At 37.7% G+C, this 25971-nt stretch overlaps 1 protein-coding gene across 1 annotated transcript in view; it reads left to right on the forward strand.

Moving 5' to 3' along the window:
* LOC126955312 (extracellular matrix organizing protein FRAS1) overlaps positions 1 to 25971 on the forward strand; it is a 344588-nt gene that overhangs the window by 71617 nt on the left and 247000 nt on the right. The window lies entirely within an intron of this gene.

A 25971-nucleotide genomic window follows, 5' to 3' on the forward strand; every position in this document is an offset into this window, starting at 1 on the left:
AAGACAAAAATCTCAAGAAGAAATAAAGAATAAACGCAACTCAGAAAAATGAAGGAAGAAAATAATATAGGAATATATATTGATTGAATAAAAACATAATACAGAGCATCAGTGTCAAAAGTTAATGTCTTTGGAAACATTCAATTGATTAACCTCTGATGAGACTCTATTATGTGACTTTGGAGAATTATTGTTTGGACCAAAAAACGTATTTCAAGGTCAGCATTGTTGTTTGACCATCATGCTTTTCTTTTTCCACCTTCTCATTCTTCTTATTTTAAAATGTGTGTGTGTGTGTGTGTGTGTATGTGTGTTTTGATTGTATTAATTTTAACGTTTTTAAAAAGATACAGGTACTTTTGTAGCTCCTGTATTTGTTTACATTTTTTATTGTAAAGTGATATACATTTATTGACAAAAATATAAATATGCAAAAAGAACATAAGATTTGCTTGAAAAAATTAAATCCCAAGTAACAATTGTTATTGTTCTATATTTTTGAGCCTCTTTCTTTGCTTAAAGATTCACATATATCTACAAAAATTTGATCAGTGTGTATTCTGTTCAGTAATTTTGTTCACTTAACACTATGAGTATTTTTTGTTGTCATTGAATATCTTTCTACAGAATTATTTTAATAACCCCATAGTATTTTGTTGTATGCATGTTCCATAATTTATTCCAGTGTACCAGTTACCAAGTGGATATTTAGTTTTTTTGTGACTTTTTTGCAATTATAAATAGTGCTATAGTAAACATTCCTATAACTAAATTTTTGTGTAAATCACTGATTTATTTTCTTAGGATAAATACCTGGAAATGAAATTGCTGGAAGGAAACAACATTCATTTCTAATGCTTCTATATTATTGTTAAATTGCCCTTTAGAAAGATTGTGCCAATTTATAATATCATCACCAACAACAGCGTATGAGAGTGTTCATTTCCAATACTTCCTCCAACATTAGGTATAATCTTTTAAAATAAGCATCATCTAAATCATCTTAACCTGTTCTGAAAGCACTGAGTCAGTTTATAACAGGATGGTAATTGTGGATTTCGAAGTGAGAGGACTTTGCAGTATGCCTTACTCTAGGTAGGCCACTCTAGGTAGGCCACTCACAGAAGGGGCAGTGATTGGAGTAAGAGTGTTCATGTTCAGTGTTTTCCACAGTTAATTTCTAAGACATTTTCATGGTCAGGAGTTATATACATATATATACACACACACACACACACATACACACATACACACAAGCCAAGAGAGGTGGAAGCATGGTTGTTTTTTATTCACCACTTTTCTTATTTTTATTATTATTTTATCATGATTATTATTTTTATTTAATTTTAGTTTTTATGTTCACATAGATACCTCAAAATCATTTACCTGCAAGAACAACTCTGAGGTGAGCTCATTGAAGGAAGGGTTAGAGAACCTAACTGAGCTATGAGAAGCTTGGAATGCACACTGTGGCTACATACACACAGCAAACACAATTTATAAAATACTTTCAAGTTTACAAAACTTTCAATATTTTTCTTATTGAAAAAGCTGTATAAGAACTACATCAAAAGAGATTCATAAAAAGTACTGATATGGTTTGGCTATGTCCCCACTGAAATCTCATCGTGAATGGTAATCTCTATAATCCCTACATGTTGTGGGAGGCACCCAGTAGGAGGTCATTGAATCATGGGGAAGGTTTCCCCCATTCTGTTCTTGTGGTAGTGAGTGGGTTCTCACAAAGTCTGATGGTTTTATAAACATCTGGCTTTTCCCCTGCTGGTGCTCATTCTCTCTCCTGCCACCCTGTGAAGAGGTGCCTTCCACCACGATTGTAAGTTTCCTGAGGTCTCCCCAGCCATGCAGAACTGTGAGTCAATTAAAACTCTTTTCTTTATAAATTACCCAGTCTCAGGTATTTCTTTATAGCAGCATGAGAATGGACTACTACAAGTACCCATAACCCGAACATTGTAGCATAGTGTTTTTTTAATTGCTATGTTCATCTTTTTAAATCAAAGAAATAATGTACAGAGTCTTACATTTCAAGTAGCAAAATAAGTCTTGTAGTGAAAAACAGCAGTCCCCTATACAAGCTCACCCACTCTCCAGAAGCAACTACTTTTAATACTTTTAGCTCTTTCTTTGGGCATTTTCTTCCACATTGCAAAATAATATGCTATTTATACTGCTATTTTCTTGATATTTTTAGTTACAGATATATATTGATTTTCATAGATGATATAGTCCTTTTATAAACTTTCTGCACATACCCCAGGTATCTTTCTTGTCTCTTCCTTTTTATTCCATAACACCTTCCTCCCTCCTCTTCCTATCCTCCCAATATTACTTTTTAGAGCTTTTTATTATTGAAAATTATACCCCAAAACATAGTGAGAATAGTACAGGGAACTCCAATGTGTCCATTCTCTAGCTTCAACAATGATTTCAGTTATGGTCAAACTTATTTTGTCCATATCTGCTACCTTCCCGTCCCTCACATTCCTGTATACTAGATATTTTGAAGCAAATTCCACACATCCTGTCATTTCCTCTGTAAATATTTCAGTAAGCAAATGCTCCCAATATAGTTATATCACAGTTTTCTGTTAAATCAGTTTTTAGTGTTGACTTTATTATGGCCACATAAATATTGATCATAGATGTATCACATTGTACATTATAATTTTATTGATTTCTTGTGTCACTTTTAGGTTTTTATGGTGAATTGATAATTGCATGTTTTTTTTTTTGTTTAGTTTTCTATGTGTTTTCATAATTTATTCCTAAACACCCTGACAACATTCTGATGTTGACCCCAGACTTTAATGTTGACCTCAATATGATTAAAAACATTAGGTAATCTGTCAGCTTCATATTTTTTTTTACCCCCAGGAGACATCTACACAGCAGTTATCCAAAACCCTGCCCCATTCTTGGATGTTTTCTAGGCTAATGACCCAACTGTTACTCTGTCTTATATTACGTGTTCTCCTGTATTCAATTCCCAGAGTCTGGAATCTTTTGTTTTCATCTTTCTTTGTTTACTCCGTAATTTTAGTGGAGCCATATTCTCTACTTGCCTTCTGAATAAAGGGACAATGAGTTTACAGTCTCGCAGATTCCCTCTTTAAAGAAAGAAAGGTATGATGCATTGACAAAGCAATTTCGCATGTGCAGGGAATGAACAGTTATGGAGTTGAGTTCCTGGCAGGGAGGTCATCTTCCATAATGAAATCACATAGGCTTCAGAATCAGTTAAACTTGGCTTTAATTCTAGCTTTGCTGTTAGTAGTTTCTGAGGGGAAGCCATGTATCCTCTCTGAGTCTCAGTTTTCCCATCTATAAAATAGATATAATTATAGCACTTATCACATACTGGTTTAAATGTGGTGACACATGTAAAAAGCCTTAGCCTCAGACCTGGCTCTGAAAAGGGACTGATTAAGGGCAAGTGGAAGCCTGTAAGGAGAGTGGAGACTGTCCAACAAGGAAATGAGCTCATCCTCCAGTTCCGCACTTTCTAGCTATGTGTTCTTATGTTTAAAACTAGGACATTATGTCTGTCCTATTGAGTTGCTGCAAGGATTGTGTGGAATGGGATAATGTGAGCAACCCTTGTCACTAGGTATGTTTTAGATAAACATTATGAAGATGTTGGGGATACCCTGGGGACTAGATTGCAGGGTGAGAGTGTGTCCAAGAAAGGCTGAGCATTAGTTGGAATATTTGTGCTCAGCAAAGGGTTGTGGGTTTCTGGAAAACTTAAATCTAATTGCTTATTATGAGAGTTTTTCTGACATGTGGAGTTAGTTGAATCTGGAAGTGACCTTGGAAATAATTAAAAATTAAAAGCAGCTTTGTTGTCTGGAATAGTATGGGAGGAAAATGTCACGTGTTCACTCTCAATCTCAAGGTCTTCCCTTCTAGAAAACATGAGAACAGCTTCTAGAAATGAGGAGTTATTTGGGATTTTTGATTTTTTTTTTTAGAGGAGTAGAGAAATGACTGATTATTTCATTGGTAAGTAATATGCTACAGAGACTCAGAATCATATACTTTTGGAGCTGAAAAGTAGCTTAATGACCATCTGATTAAAATTTTGAATTTTATTGATGAAGAAATTAAGCTCAAGAAAGGCTGTTACTTGTCCAAGACCACAGACGTATTAACTATTGAAGCTTGAGAAAACAGCCAGTCCTCTGTTCAAATTTCAGCTGAAACCACGTTGTATAATAAAATAACTCAATGTAACATTACAACGTTGTATAATAAAATAACTCAATGTAACATTACAACGGAATACTCTAAACTCTTTCTAGTCAGTGGCAACTTAGGGTAGGGAAGTTCCAAAGGGATTTTTAAACAAGTTTGTTGAAATTATGTAAGAAAATTAACTTCATCAGTGAATTGAGATTTAGTAAGCATTCTTGAGTTTCTAAATTAACACATCAATTTGTATATGCTACAGAGCTATTAATTATGTATCTGATCTTAATTACTTATGTCAAAATATATCTAAAGCATCAAGTTCCCCTGTTTTAAGAATTTGGGCGATCATTGCTTCTTACTGTGTACCAGAGTCATTGATATTCAATAACCTGAACAATACCTCAAGGTCTTTTGGTAAGTACCATTTTTTAGTGAATCCATCCTACTTTTCTCTGTAGTGTTTATTATTGTGAATTATTGTGACTGTGAATATACAAGGTTTCTGAAAGTACTGTGAAGATTCAGAGAGGCATACATCAGCAGAATCCATGTGACTTTTTTTTTGTCAAGTGGAAATGAGGCATTTTCCTGATTGGCAGCAGAAGGACCCCAACCTCCTGTGAATAATACTTTCTTAGTTTGAAATCTGGGTTTGAGAAATACTCTTCTTTTAAAAACTTTTGGACAAAGATTGTAATTCATAGTCTTTCTTTTGGGAGAGCTATTTCAATATTGCTGTTTCTTTGTGTGCTGAATAAAGCACCAGACTTGGAACTCTATTGCGCTTTCTTCTGTGTTTTGGCTTTCCCCACAATCCCTTTAGGAGACAGCCACTGGTAATAGCATGATCCTGGAAATGGCAGAGCTGGGACCGTACCCACAGAGTGAAAGGCCCACAGTGAGTGCCATGTTTTGGTTACTGGACCCAGGGCCTGAGCATTCTTGGCAGTGAATGTGCAGTTGGCTTTTGAATATCTGATTTTTGTGTGTGTGTTTATTGGTTTCTTCTCCATGTGAAGTTTTATTTGCTGAGGACTTGACTTTTCTCAGTCCTCTGGTTGTATTATAAAAATTATTATAAGGCCAATACATACTCATAGTAAAAAAGTTCCAACGGAACAAAAAGTTATACGGTGCACTGTAGACTGTCCCACTAGCACCAGTCTCTCTTCACAGGAAACACCACCTATTGATTCTTGTGTCATGTTAGCACAGGGGCTGATTCCAGCAGCTTTGCCTGTTCTCTCAGGCAGGAGGAAGGCCCCACAGCTTGTAAAGCCCATCTCAGGAAGAGCCTGCAGACTCCCAAAGGAAATTGAAATGTCAGTTTTAGCCTGACTTTCAGCAAGAGTGCTAAACTTTGGACAAGATAAGTAGTTTTCAAACTTCTTTTAGAAGGGGAACCTATTTTTCCAATGAAATCTATTGATTCTTGAGTCTCCCTCTAGACATTTTCCATGTGAACACATCCATATATGTATACATGCATATATTTTTTTTCTTGAATGGGAGTATAGTATGTGTATATTTTAGCCTTTTCACTTGCTAATCTATTTTGGAGATCTTTTTGCATTACTACATACAGTTAACTCATTCCTTTAAATGGCTAAGTGGTACTCCATCTTAGGGATATTCCATTCTTCACTGATTTTCTCATATACTTTCCTCTGTTTCTCACACAACATTCCTCAAGACAGGCATTTAGTCAATCTCACACTTCAGCTGGTCTTGCCTGGAGGAGGCTCAGTTTTGCCCTGGGAAAGCAAGCTTGTGAGAGCCTGGGAATACAGTTGCCTGTCACCATCTGCACCTCCCTTCAACCTCTTGGCTATGAGGGGTGATATGTGTTTTTCTGTTCACCAAAGTCAGAGCTGCAGTGGTGGCTCCAAGAGGCAGTGGAGCATGGACAAGTGAGTGGGAGGTTGGGTACATCAGTGGTGAATACTTAGATTGGATATAATGAAGCAGAAAATCAAGATACTGCGCTGTCAAAATTTTCAAGGTCAGTAATGCTGCTCGCTCTCTCTTTGTGTCATGTTAGCACAGGGGCTGATTCCAGCAGCTTTGCCTGTTCTCTCAGGCAGGAGGAAGGCCCCACAGCTTGTAAAGCCCATCTCAGGAAGAGCCTGCAGACTCCCAAAGGAAATTGAAATGTCAGTTTTAGCCTGACTTTCAGCAAGAGTGCTAAACTTTGGACAAGATAAGTAGTTTTCAAACTTCTTTTAGAAGGGGAACCTATTTTTCCAATGAAATCTCTTACTATTCCCTGTATATAAAGGAGATAAAAGTGGAGCTTTTTGGTCCACTTTTGGTCTTTACCCAACAATTCTAATCATTTGGCATCTTCTCAGAACACAGATTGGAAAACAAGTCTAGGCAGCATATCTTTTCAACCGCGAGTTAAGATGTTATCTTTCTTCGTCTTTAAATAGAATTTAGACATTATGAAGGGTTTCTCCTTGGCATATAATTTCAAAGCGGAAATACCTTCCATTTGTCCTGTTTAAAAGGGTCTGCTTTTACTTTACTAAGTCAAAGGGCAGCCTGTTGGTTGAAGATAGGATGGATTACTTCGGTTAACTTTTAGCTACAGAAGGAAAAGTCAATAGTATCCAGACTGGGGGAAACTAGCTTGTAAAGACAGCAAGTCTTTATACAAATTCCAAAGCCTGTGAGATTGATTACTTTTAGTGTTTACTACAGCCGAATGATTAACTAGAACCCTGACACTGAACCCGTATGAGAAATGATTTATGCTCTGAGTGCAGAAAGATGTTTTCATGTAACTATTGGATTTCTTATTGAGGTCTTTTAAACATTGTGGATCTTGGGGACACCCACTGCTTACAGAATTTTTTATTTTGTTCTGCATTTTATTGTCTTATGCCAGAGGCCAAGGCCAACCTTATAGTATTTATTAAGTTTGGTTGGTCAGGACTTCCTAGGGGATTCCACTGAGTCTGTGGAAGAGGAGAATGCTTCAAGCTGTCTAAAGTGAGATTGCTCTGAAATTTTTCACCACCACTAATGAGATAGTTGGTTTTATGATTAATCAGTTTTTCTAACTAAAGATATACCGTGCTCACAAATACTGAATTTACTGTATTTATTTGGGATTTCAAAAATGAAATGTATGTATGTTGATCAAAACTGAGTTTTTTTTTTTTTTTTTTTTTTTTTAAACACCTCCGTTATACCTTAAGGCTTTATTGTGGATGAAAAACTCCCATTTCCCCAAGTTGAAATAAGATACTTTGTTCCAAAATATTTATTGAGCATCCACCATGTGCCAGTCATGGTTCTTGGTCATTGAGATATTGGTAGTAAACAGAGCAGACACAACTCCTGCCCTCAGTGAACCCTCCGTCTCATCATTAGTAGTCAGTTGTTAAACAATCTGGTGAAAAGTCACTTGCCCCACTATCCACAAAGGATGTTGTTTGAGAGAGGCAGTATGTTTCACGGTAATGAAACCCATCATTTTGGTAGGGAATTTCATTTTCTATGCATTCAAGGTAAGGCTAATGGAAGTCGAAGATCATGGTCTTGCCCTGAGTATAAGATAGTAACAAACAAGTTCTCAAAATGTGCTATTATCTACCTGCAGGTGGAAAAGTAAGACATTTTCTTAAACACACACTTTCCTCTAGGTGTAGTGCATACTTACAAAAGAAAAAGCATTCGGTTGCAATTCTCTGATAATAGAGAATATCAAGAGATTGGAAGAGTAGCTGATGAGGAGATGCTTTCCCTGGCTCCCCAGGGCTGTGGATTTTTAGAGCCTTCATCTTTCTTATCTTTCTATTATAACTAGCAGAGCGCTAAGGCCTAACAGCTGACCTGAGTAGTTAAGAATTCTTACTCTTTCTTGGGGAGATATTTTAATTTTTAAGGTAGTGCATGCCTTTACTTTCTTTTGTAATAATCATATTAGTCTGTAGATGGAAGGAATCAGACTTGGTCAACTACTGTTCCGAACCAGGACTGATTCTAAGTGACAGCTCAGATGCTAAGTCAGTATTTGCCTAGTTGTGTTCTGTGTCATGTCGTGCTATAATTTGTCGTACTATTATGCTGTATTTTAGGAAAATAAATGTCAGTGTTGCCATTAAGAAAGGTTGACATCTGTGAATAAATTTGAATTGGTGTCTTTCTTTGTGGATTCATGTATTTGGAGTGCTATCTTCTCTGTGGTTTTTAGAAAGTCAGGGTGTGTCTTAAGGCACTTTTCCTGCCCTGTTCACAGGAAAGATTGAGGTGCAGGTAGGAGAGTGAGTGGCTTAAGGCAGCTGAACATATGGGGGTCAGGTTGAATTTCTCAACAGCGTGCCTTTGTTTAGGGCCATAGTCTGCTTATTCTGGGCTCCCAAAGAAACTAAAGTACTTGCTGATTTTAAATTGATACAGGCTTTAATTCACACCTAATTGCTGTATCCAGTTGTGTACATGTATTTCCTCCCCAACTAGAGGCAAGCATTTTGGATTCAATAAAAGACTCTTCTTTTGCACTTTTGTGTGTGTTCTTCATTTCATGTAGGCTGCTTTTTATTTATTTATTTATTTATTTATTTATTTATTTATTTATTTATGGTATGTAATACAATATTTGCTGATTGATTGAGAATGGCCCAGAGCTAATAACTTACAGTTCATGATAGATTCAGTTTTGGAGAATTCATTGACTCATTCCACAGACACTTGTTGAGGTCTCACTGTGCACTGAAGCACCAGTGGGAATAAATATTTGCTCCTTTGGTTGGATCTAAATCTGTCTGTCAACAGTAATGTATTGCATATGATATGACTATAAATGGATAAGCATTTCCCTGGAAAATCGGTCTCATTACCTGCAGTCATGTTCCATCAGCCCTCGTCCTACTCAGTTTACCGCCTAAATGTAGCACAGAGCTCTCCCTTTTTTCCTATCCTCAGTGACCTGGCCTGAGCTTGAGCTTTTGTGCTTGCTTGCCTGGATTGTCGCTGTAGTGTGACAGCTCTGTTTCTATCAATTTGTGTTCCTGTCCCACCCATCCCCATTTTCCAGGCTCTTCCACACTAATGCTGCAATGATCTTCCTAACTTAAAGACTTATCTTATCCCTAGAGGATTTTGTCCATGGCATACAAGACTTTCTGATAGCCTTCCAGCCTTCATTCCCCCAACCCCTCACCCTCTGCCTACTTTGTGTCTGGGAGTGTCCAGCGTCAATGTCTACCAGACTATGAGCTCTCTGAGGACAGGGTCCATTCATGCGTATACCTCTTTGAAATTCTGGGATCCAGAATGGGGCCGAGAATATGGTGGGGTGGTAAAAACTTTTGTGGAATTGAATTGAATTTTGTACACCTTCTGAAACTAACAAGATTTTAGCTTGTTAACAAACCAGATTATATCGCCTTCTGTCTAAACACTTAATTCTTATTTGATGGGTTCAGCATTGTTTGTCGAAGCACCCTGTGAAATGGAATATAGACGGCTCTTTCCTCTGACTGCTCAATAAACCTCCAGAAGTATATTTAGAACTTTTGGCACTTGAAGAGTGTTAAAGACTGTCTGTATATTTCATAAGGCTGTCTTCCTCCTCATCTGATATGAGGAGGTGGTATTAATTTCTAAAAATAATAGAAAGACAGAGTAAAGCCAAGAGAGTCTTCAACACTGTGTTCCTCAAAGTATCTTTTGCCTTTTGGCTATCTTGGGAACAGAACATGAAATAATTTAGCAGATTTTTCAGTGTTTCTTGAATCTGCTTTAATTTTCATAATTCTTCCCTTGTCATATTCTGTGAATCTTTTCATATTCTTTATAACATTGGTTTTAGCATTTATCCAGTGATGTTTAACCAAAGTGTATGGGTTCAGTGTTATTTCAGGATGTCTCTTGCCCAACTCGATAAAATTCTTTATACTTTTTTTCAGTCTTTTGTTCAGCAGAAATTCTTGTCTATCAGAAATTTGTGTTCAGCAGAAATTTTTATTTCGAACAAAATTTGGACTGCAGATTATTCACTATGATTTGCTGTCTTTACAGCCACTTGTAATTTAGAGTTTTTTTTTCTTTTTCCTATTTCATGAGGCTAAGAGACTGCATGCAGATGAGAAGCTAATACATGGCATGATCTTTAGATTCAGAAATGAGCCTACTCACTATCGGGGTTGGTGTCTTGAGTTGTGTTTCATGGACACACACAGATAATTTGTTACCTACAGTCTCTGTTGATCTCATTCTCTTCGAACTAACGGTGCACACTTTGGAGGTAATTGTATTGTCTCTGTGTAAAGAAAAGGACATTGAGGTTTAATGGATTTAAGTAACTTGCTCAGGCTAACCTTGGTCTATTTGTCTAAAACCCATTTAAAATATTTTTGTCATGGAATTTTGTTCTTAAAATGAAAAATAACATTTAAGGAACTGTCATATACCCACCACCCACCTTTTAACACTATTAATATTTGCATGTTTTAAGGCCCAGTCTTCATCGCTGTACTGTCTTTACACGTAACAGGTTCTAAAGAAACTCAGTTGACACTGGGGAGATCAGAAAGTATTACATTTCTTTTCAGGCTCATTTTAATTGGATTCATGGAACCATTTAAAATCATTCTTATTGTGATTATTTTTAAAATCCACAAAACTAAGAAAATCCATTTTTAATCTCTGGAGGGAAAAAATGCAAAAATAAGCAAACTGGAAATCTTAGCAGATGGGTAATTAAAAGCAAACAAAGCAGAATTATCCGAGAGTTACTATGCGCAGTTGCATGTACTAAAAATGGGAGATTAAGTATGCCTAGTCCTTGACAATCTAGCAGCAGATAATTGATTTTGTCTCTGGACCTTCTCCACTCTGTGGTCTCCTGTGCTTCCTTCTACCATTTTCCTGACTGAGCGAGGGTTAGAGGCAGTGGAGTAGCAGGAATGACCCCATGTGACAGTCTCCTTTAATGATTGGCATTATTTTTGAGTCAGGCATAGGATTGCTTTGGTTATTCACACCACTTCTCTGTTAACTTCACACAGATAATAAAACATTGATTCAAATAGCTGCTTTAAACTATAAAACTCTAGGGCCATGGCTTGGCCATCTTTGTTGTCCTAGCACCTAGGACAGGGCCTGACTTTCAGTAGGTTTTCGGTGATGTTTGTTGGCTGGAACAGAACCACCCTAAGATGATACGTTATTGGTTAAGAGCCTACATGTGGACTGCTTAATTTTTAAGCTGGATTAACATAATCTAAACCATAATTTTTTTGGCATGCATTTAATGTAAGAAAAAAGATTGTTATTATTTTGAAAACAAACTGAAAACCGAAAACAATTAAACTGATCTATTTTTGCTCCAAACACATTGCCAAGAATAAAGCAAACAGTGTAAATTGTGCTGAAATGGGAAGGAAAGGAGACAAAATCTAAAGGGAGAGAAACATGATAGCTAGAAAGCAGAGTTATTTTTCAGAACTATTATTTCTGTTGTGACCTTTTCTTCAAGTTAACTGATAATACATACAGTGAGTTGCTTTTTCTAATATGGAAACCCATGGCATTCTAGGAGCTTGTTTATAACCCCCTGTGAAGAGCAGGCAGTGAGGAAGAAAGCTTCATTATGCATTTTAAACACTGTGCTTCGTGTGGTCAGATGAAATGTTATTCTGCTTGTACTGTGGTATCTTTTACGTCTGAGCAAACATACCTGGCTTACTTTCTGCAACTTCCCCCTGTCCTTTTTCTCAGTTCAGGAAATCGATTTGGTTGAATTTTTTGTGTGGGGTGAAATCCATGGACTTGTACAGAGTTGGTGAGTGGGCCATCAATGGGATCTCTGTTAGCTCATTTTTCATCAGGGAGATACATTTCTTTCCAAAAGCTGTGATCTAGGAGAGTTGCCAAGCAGCTAGAGTTAAAAAAAAATACACAAAAACAGCAAACAACGTAATTCTTTCACATGGCGATCTCTCCTTTGTGCTCATTATGCTTGCTGATCGCTGACCAGTTCTAAAATAGAGTCCATGGGTTCTTTTGCCTTTGGCTGTTTCTGGGCTCTTAGACGCTTAGTCTCACAGCTTGATTCCAAATAATTGTCCACTGACAGTATTCAAAGGGCAGAAGTGCAAGACTCTCTTTTTGAAAGGTGGGACTAAATTGGAAAACTATTGAAATTCATGAAATATGTCTCAGGTTTACTTTTGTGAGCTTAGCACATGTAAAACATTTACAAAGCTTTAATGTCCATAACTGAACATGTGTGTTCTTTTAATTGAAAGTCGTCATTTTTTTTTTTTTTTTTTTAGATCCCTGTCTATCTCTCTGACAGGATCTATAGTGGTGGCTTAAAACCCAAATGTGGTCTTTCTTTTTGCCCTCCAGATCTTTGTGAGGGCTAGTATGAAACAATCCAATTAACACAACTTGGTTTCATCTGCTTTATTTTGTGATTATCTCTTGGTGACCAGAGCCAGCCCTCTGGACCAGAGGAAGCAATGATGCCCACCTGGTCAATGGCGGTTATTTTAGTCGTGAGTACTCAAATGTGTCTTGTGTGTAAGATTCCTTAAAGAGGCTGTTGTTTTTCTGTGATCTAAATAAGACACTGTTCCCAGGTAACTTTGGTTCTAAAAAATGACCTCTTTCTTGGGGCCTTTCAGATGATTGAATTGAATCTAAGTGTTATGCACTTAGCAAAAGATGTCTAACAATCACTTCGGGGATCTGGAACAAATGTGGTCTCAGTTCAACTGTGTTCCTGTCAGAATACCCCTGTGGTGACTCCCTCCTACTATGTCGGCTCCAGAAGGGCAGGATGGAAGACCCCTGCTGCGGCCAGCAGTGCTGTTCCATGTCCTTTCCAGTGCACCATCCCCTCTGCTGCTCAGGGTCAGGATGCCCACACACTCCCCTGCCCAGCCTCTGAGTCTCAGTCTCCCCTTCTAGGTCACCTTTGCATCTATGCTCTCTGCTTGCTCTGTGGAAGTTTCTCTTTTAAGCTCTGTTGAGTGAAAAGAGTGATCACTAGTTATGGTGCTCCAGGAACATTCGATAAACTAAATTCTCATGACTACACTGCAGTCAAGAAGCAAAATATTTCTATTTTGCCTTGAAATTATAGCATGTGTTATACTTTTCGGCTTGCTGCAATAAATAGGCTCCAAGCAAATGGCACTTGGGTTCTTCTGATTTCAGGTTTTTTTTGTAGCGAAACTAAGTTTTCATTTATTGTTTCTCCTATGACCTCTTTACCCAAAGGAGGCTGATCTCGGATTCTCTGGTCTATTTAACTATGCCACTGCTGTTTCGTCTTTACATCTCCTGTTGGAGCATGGCTGTTGCATTGACATGGTGACAAAGTTATGATCACTGTGTTTTTGGTGTGGGTGTCCAGTAGTGATGAAGAGTAGCCACATATCGTGATTGGAATCAAGAGACATTGCCTGGGATCTTTACTGTACTTCACTGCCAATTAGACAGTAGCAGGAAATCTTTGATATCAAGGGCAGCCCCCTCAATCATGTCTCATGGCATTCAGGCAGCAGTGCCATGTGTCGCACATATTTGATGCTTGTGTGATCGGGCAGAACTCATTAGTATGTGGGTAGGCACAGACTCTTTGGGCCCTCTGCCCTCTGAAGAAAGAAAGTACAGCACTCAGTGGATGAATTCTTCAGAGAAAAGCTATCAAACTGGAATATAAACTAACTCCTTTGAAGTTCCACTGGAGGGGAACTTGATGTATTTGGAATATGAAGGCTGGGCATGGAAAACACAGAGGAAGTGACCAAGGAAAGCAGATAGAAAAAGTGGGATGGTGTGGATACAAGAGTGAGTCTTTCTGGAGTAAGAAAATGAGTGGCTCCTGTGCATTGTGTGTTGTTTGAGAATAATATAAGATAGGGCTTTCATGTTGCTATGGACTATATTCTGGAACTCGTTAGAACAATTGTAGGAGATGCTAGAGAAAATGGAAATTCTTGTAATTGTGACATTGTTCTTGACCATGTGAGTCATGACTTTATAAAGTTTGCAGTAATGATTCCAAAAGCTTGATATGATTTACCTTTAAAAATGACCTAGAACTGGCCAAGCACGGTGGCTCACACCTGTAAAATTCTAGCACTTTGGGAGGCCGAGGAGGGAGGATCACTTGAGGTCAGGAATTCGAGACTAGCCTGGCCAACATGGTGAAACCCCATTTCTACTAAAAATACAAAAATTGGCCAGGCATGGTGGTATATGCCTGTAATCCCAGCTACTTGGGAGGCTGAGGCAGGAGAATCACTTGAACCTGGGAGGCAGAAGTTGTGGTGAGCTGAGATCACGTCACTGTGCTCCAGCCTGGGTGACACAGTGAGACTCCATCACAAAAAAACAAAACAAAAACAAACCAAAGCCTAGAACTAATTTCACAATTATTCCTATATTTTATTACTCTCATTCAGAAACATTTAGAGTGTTTTCCCTCCATGGGAGAGAAAGGGTGTTCCAGGGAACGTACATCATTTCCAACCTCTTCTCTGTGCTACAAGTCAGAGTGGGTATCTACTGCTGTGAATCAATGTGGCAATTATCATTTATTTATAGTGCCTGTGATTTGTGATTTTATAGTTTTTAATTTACCCATAAGTAAATTTTTAATAAGGAAAAAGGCAAGAATAGATGAAAAAAGTCTAAGTAATGTGTTTATATATCCATGGAACATGAAAAAGTAATACTTTTTTTTTTTTTTTTTTTGAGACGGAGTCTTGCTCTGTGCCCCAGGCTGGAGTGCAGTGGCGCGATCTCGGCTCACTGCAAGCTCCGCCCCCCCGGGTTCACGCCATTCTCCTGCCTCAGCCTCCCGAGTAGCTGGGACTACAGGCGCCTGCCACCTCGCCCGGCTAATTTTCTTGTATTTTTAGTAGAGACGGGGTTTCACCGTGTTAGCCAGGATGGTCTCGATCTCCTGACCTCGTGATCCGCCCGTCTCGGCCTCCCAAAGTGCTAGGATTACAGGCTTGAGCCACCGCGCCCGGCCAAAAGTAATACTTTTTAAATGTTTCTCTCAGTAAGAATACAACGGTTCTGTAAGTTACAAACTAGAGGACTACAGGTCAAGCACGTTAAATGCAGCCTGCAGTCCAGTTTAATTGGGTTCGCATAGTGTTTAAAAAATTTGGAATCTATTGCCAACATACCAAACATGCAGATTTCATAGGAAAATCTGACTTTCTGATTTCTCTTGAATAGTGGGAACGTTTGGAAACGTTAGGCCTGTATTCCCATCAACTGGATGTGTTTCGTAGTTTTGCTCATTGGACGGGGCATATGCACCTTTGTTTGCCAGTGCCCCTACAATGCTGATTTTGTAAGTACTGGCTGCTTTGTTTAGGCATTGGAGTGTATGATTCCTAATTAGATCACTAAATCGAAGGTAGACAAAGTAATAGAATTTTGACATTTATAATAATCCTGTTAATATTAATAATGTTAAACACCTATATATGCTATGTATTATAATTTTAAAAAACAATAAGGTAGAATATATTTCCATAATTAGAATATTTTATTTTCTTATAAAGCCTCCTTTTAAAAATCTTTCAATGGCTTAGTTTGCTACCCAGATGCAAACATAAAATGACATAAGCCATTTAAAGATCTACAAAAAGATGGGCTGGGCGCAGGGGCTCATGCCTGTTAATCCCAGCACTTTGGGAGGCTGAGGCAGGCGGATCACCTGAGGTCAGGAGTTTGAGACCAGCCTCGCCAACATGGTGAAACCCTGTCACTACTAAAAATACAAAATTAGCTGGACATGGTGGCGGGTGCCTGTAATCCCACCTACTATGGAAGGTTGAGACAGGTGAATTACTGGAACCCAGAAAGCAGAGGTTGCAGTGAGCCAAGATCATGTCACTGCACTCCATCCTTGGAAGACAGAGCGAGACTCTTTCTCAGAAAACAAACAAACAAAACAAACAAACAAAAAACTATAAAAGTATAAAAAACTTTCCTTAAAAGAAAAGGAAAGTAATAGGATTATTTTAATTAAAAGACATAATCACATTATTTTTAATTAGAATTTATCTTTTTCAGATCTCTAATCCATAGGTCATATTAGTAGTGTGAGCTAGTTTACATATGCAAACCCTACTTTATTGTTTTGTATGACAATACATATAATTTAGGCTCATGGCGAAGATGTTGGGTTTGGATACTACTCTGTCACATACAAGCTGTGTGGTCTGGGCAGTCAGAGCTTCTCTATGCCTTGATTTTCTCACCTGTGATGTGGGAATCATTATAGCACCTCCCTTGGATGATCGTTTTGGTGATTAAATGGAATAATCTAGACAGGGCAGTTGATTCAGTGTAAGAATTCAATAAGTATTCAGTCTTATTATTTCTTTAAAAAGTCTAGAAATAGATGTTATCTACTTTGTTACAACTTTTAATATTATTTGCCAAAATCTTGGTGCAATATTGGGAGTATGTTGGGCATGCCTGCATCTTCTGTCAGCAGCAAGGGTGTTGAACTGTGCTTTATTGTGCCATTGCACTCCAGCCTGGGCAACAAGAGCGAAACTCTGCCTCAAAAAAAAAAAAAAAAAAAAAAAAAAACTGCTCTCCTACAAAATCCTAACTTCTAAAATTTCATCTAGTGCCTTATGCCTTCATCTGCAAAATGAGGAGACTTCTCCTCACCATCCACCTTGTAGCATAAGGCAAAGTAGAAATTTTGTAGTGATAATTGAGACTATTCATAGAAAGCTGTTATAAAGACTTTGCCTTCATAAATAAATTTGATGAAGATGAATTTAGTTACCCACTTTCCAATTCCCAGCTCTTATGCACTTTTCAAGCTTTGGTAATCGAATATAAAAAAGCATAAGTATAAAGTTGTGGCCAAAAGTTATGCAAAGTACTAATTTATTGATATGAAAATATACTTTGTCCTTGATGTGTGTATTGTCTTGTAATTTTAATATGATTTTTCCTTGTGTTGATGTTGAATTCTTGCTGGAAGAAGGGTGGAAACAGATTTTACTCCTATGCCTGAAAGGATCCACAAGAAAAAGGTTTTTCAATCAGTATACATGGGATATAGCACTAACCGGGGGAAGATGCTGCTCATCAATAGAAATTTATAATTATGTGTTTCCATCTTGTTGTTTGGTCTCCCAGAAAAATTTGGTTTTAAGTGGGAAGAGACAGAAACGGTACCACAAGAACTATTTCTTGGATTTGAAATTGCTGTTTTCTTGCACTGCAGGAATGCCACATTGCTGAGCAACCACTGTCCTTTCTGAGGAAACAGAAAGCAGTAATTCACTGTTGTAAATGAAGATTGAGTGTGATGGGTTACATTTGAGGAAAATGTCCTTTTAAATGATTGCAAAAACACAAATCTATCTCAGCTGTAGGGTTTTCAGTGTAGAGACTCCTGTAAATTTTGTCTGGCTGCCATTGTCATTGTTGTTACATTTATTCCATTTCTGTCACTGCCTGTTAGGTGAATGTTTTGCTTTTATCTGATAACTTCGGAAACAGGGAGTTATTTCTCTTGAGGCTGTAAGGCAGGAGTGTCTTTCAGGAGCTGGTTCATTCTGAAGTATGAAGCTGTTTTTCCTGAAAAGAAGGTAAGTTGTTAGATATGGTTTTAGTTCCCTGCTGTGTCAGTGTAAACCATCGTGTACTGGGGAAAACAATAAAATGGAATTATCTAAGACAGGAAAGTTCAGAAAGGCATTCCAATTGTTTTTATTGCTAACTACTAGAAAACAATTTGTTTCTTTCTCTCTAACCTTTTCTAGACCTGAGTATGTGGGGGTTGGAAGCCTTCAGTGTTTGAAGTGGTATTAAACAAGATGCAACAGGCAGATGACACACAGTTGTTACTGTTTCACGTATTGCTGTTCTCTAGAAAAACACACCCAAACCTCAGATGACAAAAGAGACAATAAAGACATTGTTGTTTTAGTGGAGGCTGTTGGAACATTGCCAAACTCTTATAAAAACCATTTTATTCCATGTTTTCACATTCGATTTTTATTCACCTTTTTATGAGTAAATTTACATGTATAGATTGTAGATATACAACTCCACTTAATTTATGTCTCATTCTTTGAAAATTTTGGCTTTTTCTCCCTATTAGAAAAGTCCGCAATATTTCCCAGTGTTAAAGAAAAAAAATCCTCTGTTTTAATTAAATTTTGGGGTCAAAGATTTCACATATTCTCAGGCCCAGTTAATTGAATTACCTAATTATTCCAAGAGTGGGTAATATTTAAAATGGTTTTATTAGTGGAGATCCACAACTTAGGGACTTGTTTCCTTCTAAGTTATGAGCACTTTCTAAAAGTTGTTTGGGACTCAGAATGCCACCCCCTGCCCTACCCCACAAAGAAAACAATATTTTAAATTATGATAAATGAAAGTTAGTTTTCCATCCTAATCCACAAATCTTTGTAACCCACACTGGGGCTGATCTATAGTGCTGTGGTTTCTTTTTTCTTCTTTGGAAAAATTAATGCCAAGTCACAACGTGACATATGACTTCCTTCATAGCTTCAGTGTTGAAAAAATAATATTTTGTTTTCCCTTTGCCTTGGACTGTTAGAAGTTTTTCTCTCCTTCTCCTCCAACAGAAGCAGTGTAAGGAGTTCTGATTCATTTTTCTCTTTTCAGTGCAGGGACATGAAAGGAGTTGGGCATGGCCACATCTGACAAAGATGGCAGCAGAAAGAGATTTTTTGCTCTACTTGTCAAACCTCCCATGCCCACTGCCCCTACCTGCTGCCTCGATAGTGAGGATTACATTGGCCACCTGGCCCGAGCAAGAGTTGGGTTCAAAAAGCTGGCGATAGTTAGGTTCCTGTGCTAGGCATAGAAACCTAGAAGGCAGTTCAAGTCAGAGTCCCCGAAGACAAGCATTAAGTCAAATGGTTTGTGATAGATGTTGCAGAGTAAATAGCTCGGTATTAGGCAGAAATGGGGTCCAACGGTATGTAGGTAGGAAACCCTTTGTGTGGGATGCTCAGGAGTTTCCACTGGAAAGGGAGGGGTAGTATGCGATGCTTGGACCTCTGTGGAAAGGATATTTTTAAAGTGGTGTACTTGTTAAGTCCAGAGCCACCCATAATGCTTTGGAATAATAAAAAAATGGAATCAGCACAGATTAAGGAATATAATATAAGGAATGGAAACCACATTTATGATCAATTAATAAAAATCTTTTAAAAATTTTATGAAATGTTAAGAAAAATATAATAAAATATTTAGAAAATTTATCATTTTATAAAATGCTGATGTAAATTTAGTACTTATAAAAAACATTAAAATTCTTCTAAAGGGAAAAAATCTTACCTGAGATAATGTCTTATATAAATGTAAGTCATTATGATATAACAGCTTCCCTATGGAAAGAACCTAAAGGTTAAAGTCATGTTAAAAACATTTTAAAAAATATGTTGATTATTTTAACGGAGTTGTACTTAGATATAGGTACAACTTAGTTAATATCTTTTTCCTTTTTAAAAAGTTTTATAATATTTTCTTTATTCCTTTCATCATTGTTTTCATGAATGTCTTTTAAGAAGTAACATCTTACTTTCTGGTGTCATTAGCCTAAACCCAGTCTAAAGTTCTTTCTCAAAACTTCCATCTTCTTGAATCTATTCCTAAAGTTTTCCTGAAGATCAGACTCTGTTTAGCATCCACGCTGTTATTTTTTCATTCATTCAGATTTAATGCTAGGCTGTGGGAATATAGTGATTAAAAAAAATTCATGATTTTTGCCCTTCAGCCTTTAGTCCTTTAAGTCAGATTAGAAATTAAAAAGATAAATTTAGAATGATTCTCTTGTTGCCCTACGAATGAGCATTAATTACACTAGAATTCAGTCCCCCACTTTTTTTCAAACACTGGTTAATGTCCAGGTAAATGTGAGAGCTTTCTGAGCTAAAGGTATGATAGAGTTGACCCAGTGACCTTTGTGTAACAATGCAAAAGTTTATAGAAAACACTTTCATCATCGCCTCTGGCATGTAGTAGGACATCTTGCTTTCAAAATAGTGCTTTGCAGTGTGTTCCAAACAATCTAATCTCATGAAAAGGTCTAACGAAGTTTTATCTGGTATTCTTCAGGGTCCCATTGTGTTTGTGCTGATTGAAAAACCTGAGGATCTTGCAAGTGAAACAATATGATTTCGTGGATGGCACATCAAACTGCTAAATTAGAAGACCTGAGTTTGAATTTTAGCTTTAAGAGTATCTAGTTATATCACTTTACTGCTCAAGCCTTTCGTTTACTTTTCTGTAAAATGCAGGGCTGAGACAGATAACAATGAAGATAGTTATTTTTGTGCAACTGACCACCCCCAAACGTCAGTATCTAAAAACAATAAGCACTTATTATTCCTCTGGAGGCATCTCTGGGTCGTTTGGGCAGAACTGCCTATATGGACCAAGCTTGCATGATCTTGATTGGGCTTGGCCATTCTGCAGTCCCCTAGCAAGTTGGCTAGTGGTTGGCTCCTGTGGAACTGCCTACTTGCATGTCTAGGAGATGACTGTTGGCTGGGCAACAAGATGAGAGCATTACGTGTTTCTTATTATCCAGCAGGCTAGACTGGCTTATTCTCATGGCCAACACATGTATCCCCAAAGAGTAAGCAGACATATACGAGGCCTCTTGGCCTACCACATTCTGTTTGGTGGAAGCAACTCTCAAGCCCAGCTCAGATTCGAAAGATGGGGAAATAGACTCCAAAGTCTCATTGAAAGGTCATGGAAACAGGGAAGGGTGAAGAATTGCAGCTTGTTTTACAATTTATTTACTACAGCCCCCTTTTAGTGCTTTCTCTTAAACCAGTGAGTAATCTAATTGGTTATTTGAATACCTACCAGTATACTTTGGCATTGAAAGAAATACAGCAGAGGAAAATAACCTTTGACTGTATTGAAGACACTTTGTATTTTATAAAACCATTTTCACTTTCGAGAGAAACATAAAATAAAAGACACCCTTGAGGAGCTGGCAACGTGGTTAAAACAAATAAGGCTCATATGTTAAAAAATAGAAAACATTTCAAGACTGTTTTTCTTAGGGGTTGAAGACGTGTAAGAACTACAGGACATAGAATAGTAAGAGACAAATATGGTCTGGAATTATCCACTAATCCTTGAAGAATGAGGTGTCAGTAGTTAGATCTAGACTAATAAGACTTTTCTTTTTGGTCATCCTTATATTTATACATGTGAAGAGAGAAAAAGTTATTTTAATTAATAAACATTTAATTTAAATAAGCAGTTTGCTGGTGAATAATCTCAAAACTTGTATTTTGCTTGTGTAAGAGAGAAATTGTATCTTTACTCTAGATGTTTAGTAAATAAAAACTATTCTCACAAGATTGTTTAGTTGTCTCAAGAGTCACCAAATATTTTTAGGTAGTAGTTCCTTTGTAAATAGCAAATAGACTTAATTTCAACCACTAGCAAAGTGCTGGTGGTTCACCAAAATCTGTTTCCTGTGCCATACCTCCCAGCCTCTCTTGTGGTTAGATGTATCATTTGACCAAGTTCCATCTAATGGACTGTGAGAAGAATAACGTGTGATCCTCTCTGGCTTGCTCCAGTAAGCCCCTAGTACACGCTCCTCCATACTCATTCCCTTTTCTGGCTGACTGGTTTGGCCACACCCAGGGCGATCCTGGGAGCCATAGATTGTCTCTGCAAGAGCTGTTGTCAACCTGTGTTCCTAAATGACTGCCTGGAGCACAACTCCTCTTTCAAACAAGAGCATCTGCCCTGGGTTATTAACTGAGCAAGACATAAATCCTATTGTGTTTAACCCATTGCGTGGTGCATTTATTTGTTTCATTAGTATAGTTGTCCTAATAACACCAATTATACATTGGCTTGAAAAATCAAGGTAGGAAAGCACAATTAAAGAGTTTCCTAGATTTTCTTTTCTGTACGCAGCCATTAATCTTGGTGCAAAGTATCTTTCAGCAGTTACTGACTTTCTTCCATGTACCAAAGGCTGAACTTATTGCTGAAGCGAGAGAGGAATAAAACGATTCCTACTTCTGGGAGCTCACAGTCTGTTAACAGATAAATATGTAAGCAGATTATCACCATAGAGTATAGCAAACCTATCTTGAGATACAGGCTTAATGTGTCATAGAGACCCCAATATTCAGTGGGTCAAACAAGATAGAACATTCTTTTTCTGTAACAGTGCAGAGTTAGGTGAACAATTCAGGATGGGTAGGCAGCTCTACTCTAGAAAGCTACTAATAAGAGTTATTATCATTGATAATAATATTGATTATTATTATAGGTAGCATTAACTGGCACTTACTATGTGATAAGCTCAGTTTCAAGTCCTTAGGTATAATAACTCCTTTAATTATTAGGCAACATTTTTAAGGCACTGTTTCCCCATTTTAGAGATAGGAAAACTGAAGCACAGATTGATTAAAGTTCACATTTACCCAAGTTCACATAGCTAGAAAGTGACTCAGCTGGGCTTTGAACCCCAGCGATCTGAACCTATGCTGCTAACTAGCATGCTATACTTAGATAAGCCAGTTGACACAGTGGGTAGTCATGGTTGTTATAGGAATATCACTGATTTGCAGATCTAGGTGGACATTTGATACCTTTAAACTAAGTTCTTTTAGCTCATAAACTAAGGTGATATTAGTGTACTTGGTGCTTGTGGTAAGGCTCCATTGCACCTTTCTTATATAATTTTATGTTCTATATGTATCAAGATTGATTGAAGCCATTCTCCTAATTTTTGTGTGTCTCTGTTTTCTTCTGTATTCAATAAAGGGAGTACCAGTTCAAAAAAAATCAGTGATACATTTGTTATCCTCCCAAACTGGCTTTTTGTGGGTCTTCAACTTACTTGGAATGTGTAATACTGACACTTGCCCACACTAAGTGCTTGTTAAGTGGCTTCTTGCGAGCACATATAGAATAATGCCCTTTGTAGAGCTCCTCTCTCTTGAATTCCCGTGAGACGCATAGCGTATGGTTCTTCTTGTTCTCTGCATTTGCCCTGCTGCTCTTACTCAGACCGAGATAATGTCTGAAGGTTCCTTTCCCTCAGCTGCTTCTTGAAGAAGGCTGGATTTACTAGAGAGGACAAAAGGTTTTTTTTTTTCAGATGTAGCATTTTTGCTTCCCCCCTCCTCCCTGCACCACCCCTGTAATAGTCACACAGGATGGTTTGGCAAATATAAACCTAATCTAAAACTTCATTTTTTTTTTCCTTGAGTAGGCACAGTCAGAATGTGGGAAATGCCATTTTTATTATTGTCTACTATATTTTCTCCTTTTATCAGAGCATTGGATCCTTTTAGGCTTACACCATGTCTGTTTTCTAGTGGGGACAATTTTAGTTTTTCTTAAAATACTGTGACTGTTGTCCTACTTTTCTCCCTCACCTGTGATAGTTTTTTTCCTATAGAGAAGAAAAATTAAAAGATGGTGGATGGGAGCAGATTCTAAACATTCTATCAGTTGCATGTGGAATGCCTCTGGATTTTGAGCCAGCTGTTTAAAGAGGCTAGGCAGGTGCTAAAAGATTCTTGGAGATGTTTTCTTCTTGGAGCCATTGTGTCTGGTTAATTCTCAATCTTGTTGGATTGTATGAGGGTGCTTTGTGTGCAAGATGTCTGACAAGACAGAAGAAAAGAAAGAACTGGGCAGTATCAATTTACTGAAGTTGGAAAGTCTTCACTGGGAAATTTAGGTGCAAATTGTGATCCAGGCTGGAACTGCTGCATCCAGTACAAGGAGGGTTTTAATATTCCAACTGGCCGAACAAGGAGGAGTTGTAAATTGCAGGCTGCCCTCTTGTTCCTTGAGTACAACTGAGTTAAGCCATTCAGGAATAAGTTAAGTAATTTTTTTCAGCCATCATGCATTCATCACATTTGCTCCAACAATTTTCCTGGGGTCTGGTAGTAAATAGGGAGCAGAAATTTCAATTTCTTTGACTGGGTCTACTTTTCATTAACCGTGTTACTTCTGGCAAATTGTTTTACCTCTGTTCTCTCTCCCTACAACAAAGCTAATTATGGCTCATGGAGTTCATGGGCTGGCTCAGTGGATGGCATTGTTAGTGTGCTGTAATGGAGTTTGAATCTCAACTCTGCTGCTTACCTGGTGCGGCCTTTGTCAAGTTGCTTAACCTCTCAGCTTTAGATGCCACTTCTCAAATGGAGACAGTAATGTGCACCTCACAGGGTTGTGGCAAGGATTAAATAAGGTATTGCATGAACATCACCAACCGCAATGTATAGCACATAGTAAGTGCCCATTAAATTATAATTATTATTGTATTTTATTATTATTAGTTATTATCAAGCCCTTAAACTGGATGAGATGCTAGCCAAATATCAACAGAGGTGCAAAGAATTTTTTTTTTGTGAAAAGATCATGACCATTGCTACTTAACAGCACCATTTTTCAATGCAGTAGTAATGGTTATGTTGGCATGAAATGCTTTCTTCAGATGCTTTCTTCAGTTGTGATTATTTTCACAACTGAAACAGGAACTTGGGACACCATGTGAACTGACAGTGTAACATAGTGGAAAGGGCATAAGTTCAGGAGTTACACAGATCTGGCTTTGAATTCTGATGCTGCCATTTACTAACTATGCTCTTGAAAAAGTTAATTAACTTCGCCAAGCCTCAGTTTACTTGTCCCTAAAATGGGGATGAGGTAGAAATATTGATCTAAGTGAGGCTTATTTTGAGAATTTGGCTAATACATAAAGTTAATAAAGTCTTGCACATAATATGTGATTAATAGAACATGACAAAATGTTGCCATGTGCTTTCTGAGGGTGTTTTTAAGTGTCATTTTGAGCTTCCAAGATCCCTCAATTGGGTCTCTTGTTATTCTTTTTTTAAAGCAACTCATTCGTTTCTTTCCTAGCACTTAGTCACAGTTTGCCTTCATACCCTTATTTGTATGTTTGTTTACTATTTATCTTCTCCCCCTATGCTGAAGGCTGGGTTTGTGTCTATTTTGTTCACCATTATATAAATAGCTACAAAGAGTCTGACATACAGCTGGTGCTGAATAAATCTTTGCTAAATGACTGTATGAAAGGTTAGCCAACAACCAGTAGTGATATTTCTCCTCTGTAAGCACGTATAATTTACTTGTCACTTCATTGCATATTGCATTTTAACATCACCTGTTGTCTTGTTAATTAGCTCTTGTAAAATGGCTAATTATTTTCATATACTCTCCAGTAGGTTATAAGCCCCTTAAGTGCGGCCCCTATAGATGAGATTTGCATCCCTCACAGATTGTACAGTACTTTGCATTGTAATTATTTGTTGAATAAATGAACCAGCAAAGGAAAGGAAGAAAACGCATCCTGGGGATTTCACCAAGGATTAAACTTTGAGGAAATGCCTGAATGCATTCAGAACACTGATTGTCGTTTTCATCTATTATGTGGTAATGGTGATAGCTGATGATCAGAGAGATGAGATGGAAGCTCAGGATCACCTCCGATACCATCTTCATTATTCTTTATATGCCATCCCAGTAGCTCTAGCTTCGTGCCATGGGTGGCCCCACAGTCACACTGCATCCTCAGGTGAAATTGCTCTGCCTTTGAATTCCTTTCTCAGGCCACCTCCCTCCTCTCTCATGAGGAGCTGCTCTTTTGTTTTCCTTTGGCTTCTGGCATCCCATTCCACTCTCTCTCTCTCTCTCTCTCAGTTGTCATTTTCATTTTTAATGTCTGTCTGT

The sequence above is a fragment of the Macaca thibetana genome, chromosome 5 (genome assembly GCF_024542745.1).
Source record: "Macaca thibetana thibetana isolate TM-01 chromosome 5, ASM2454274v1, whole genome shotgun sequence".
NCBI classification, from domain to species: Eukaryota; Metazoa; Chordata; class Mammalia; order Primates; family Cercopithecidae; genus Macaca; species Macaca thibetana.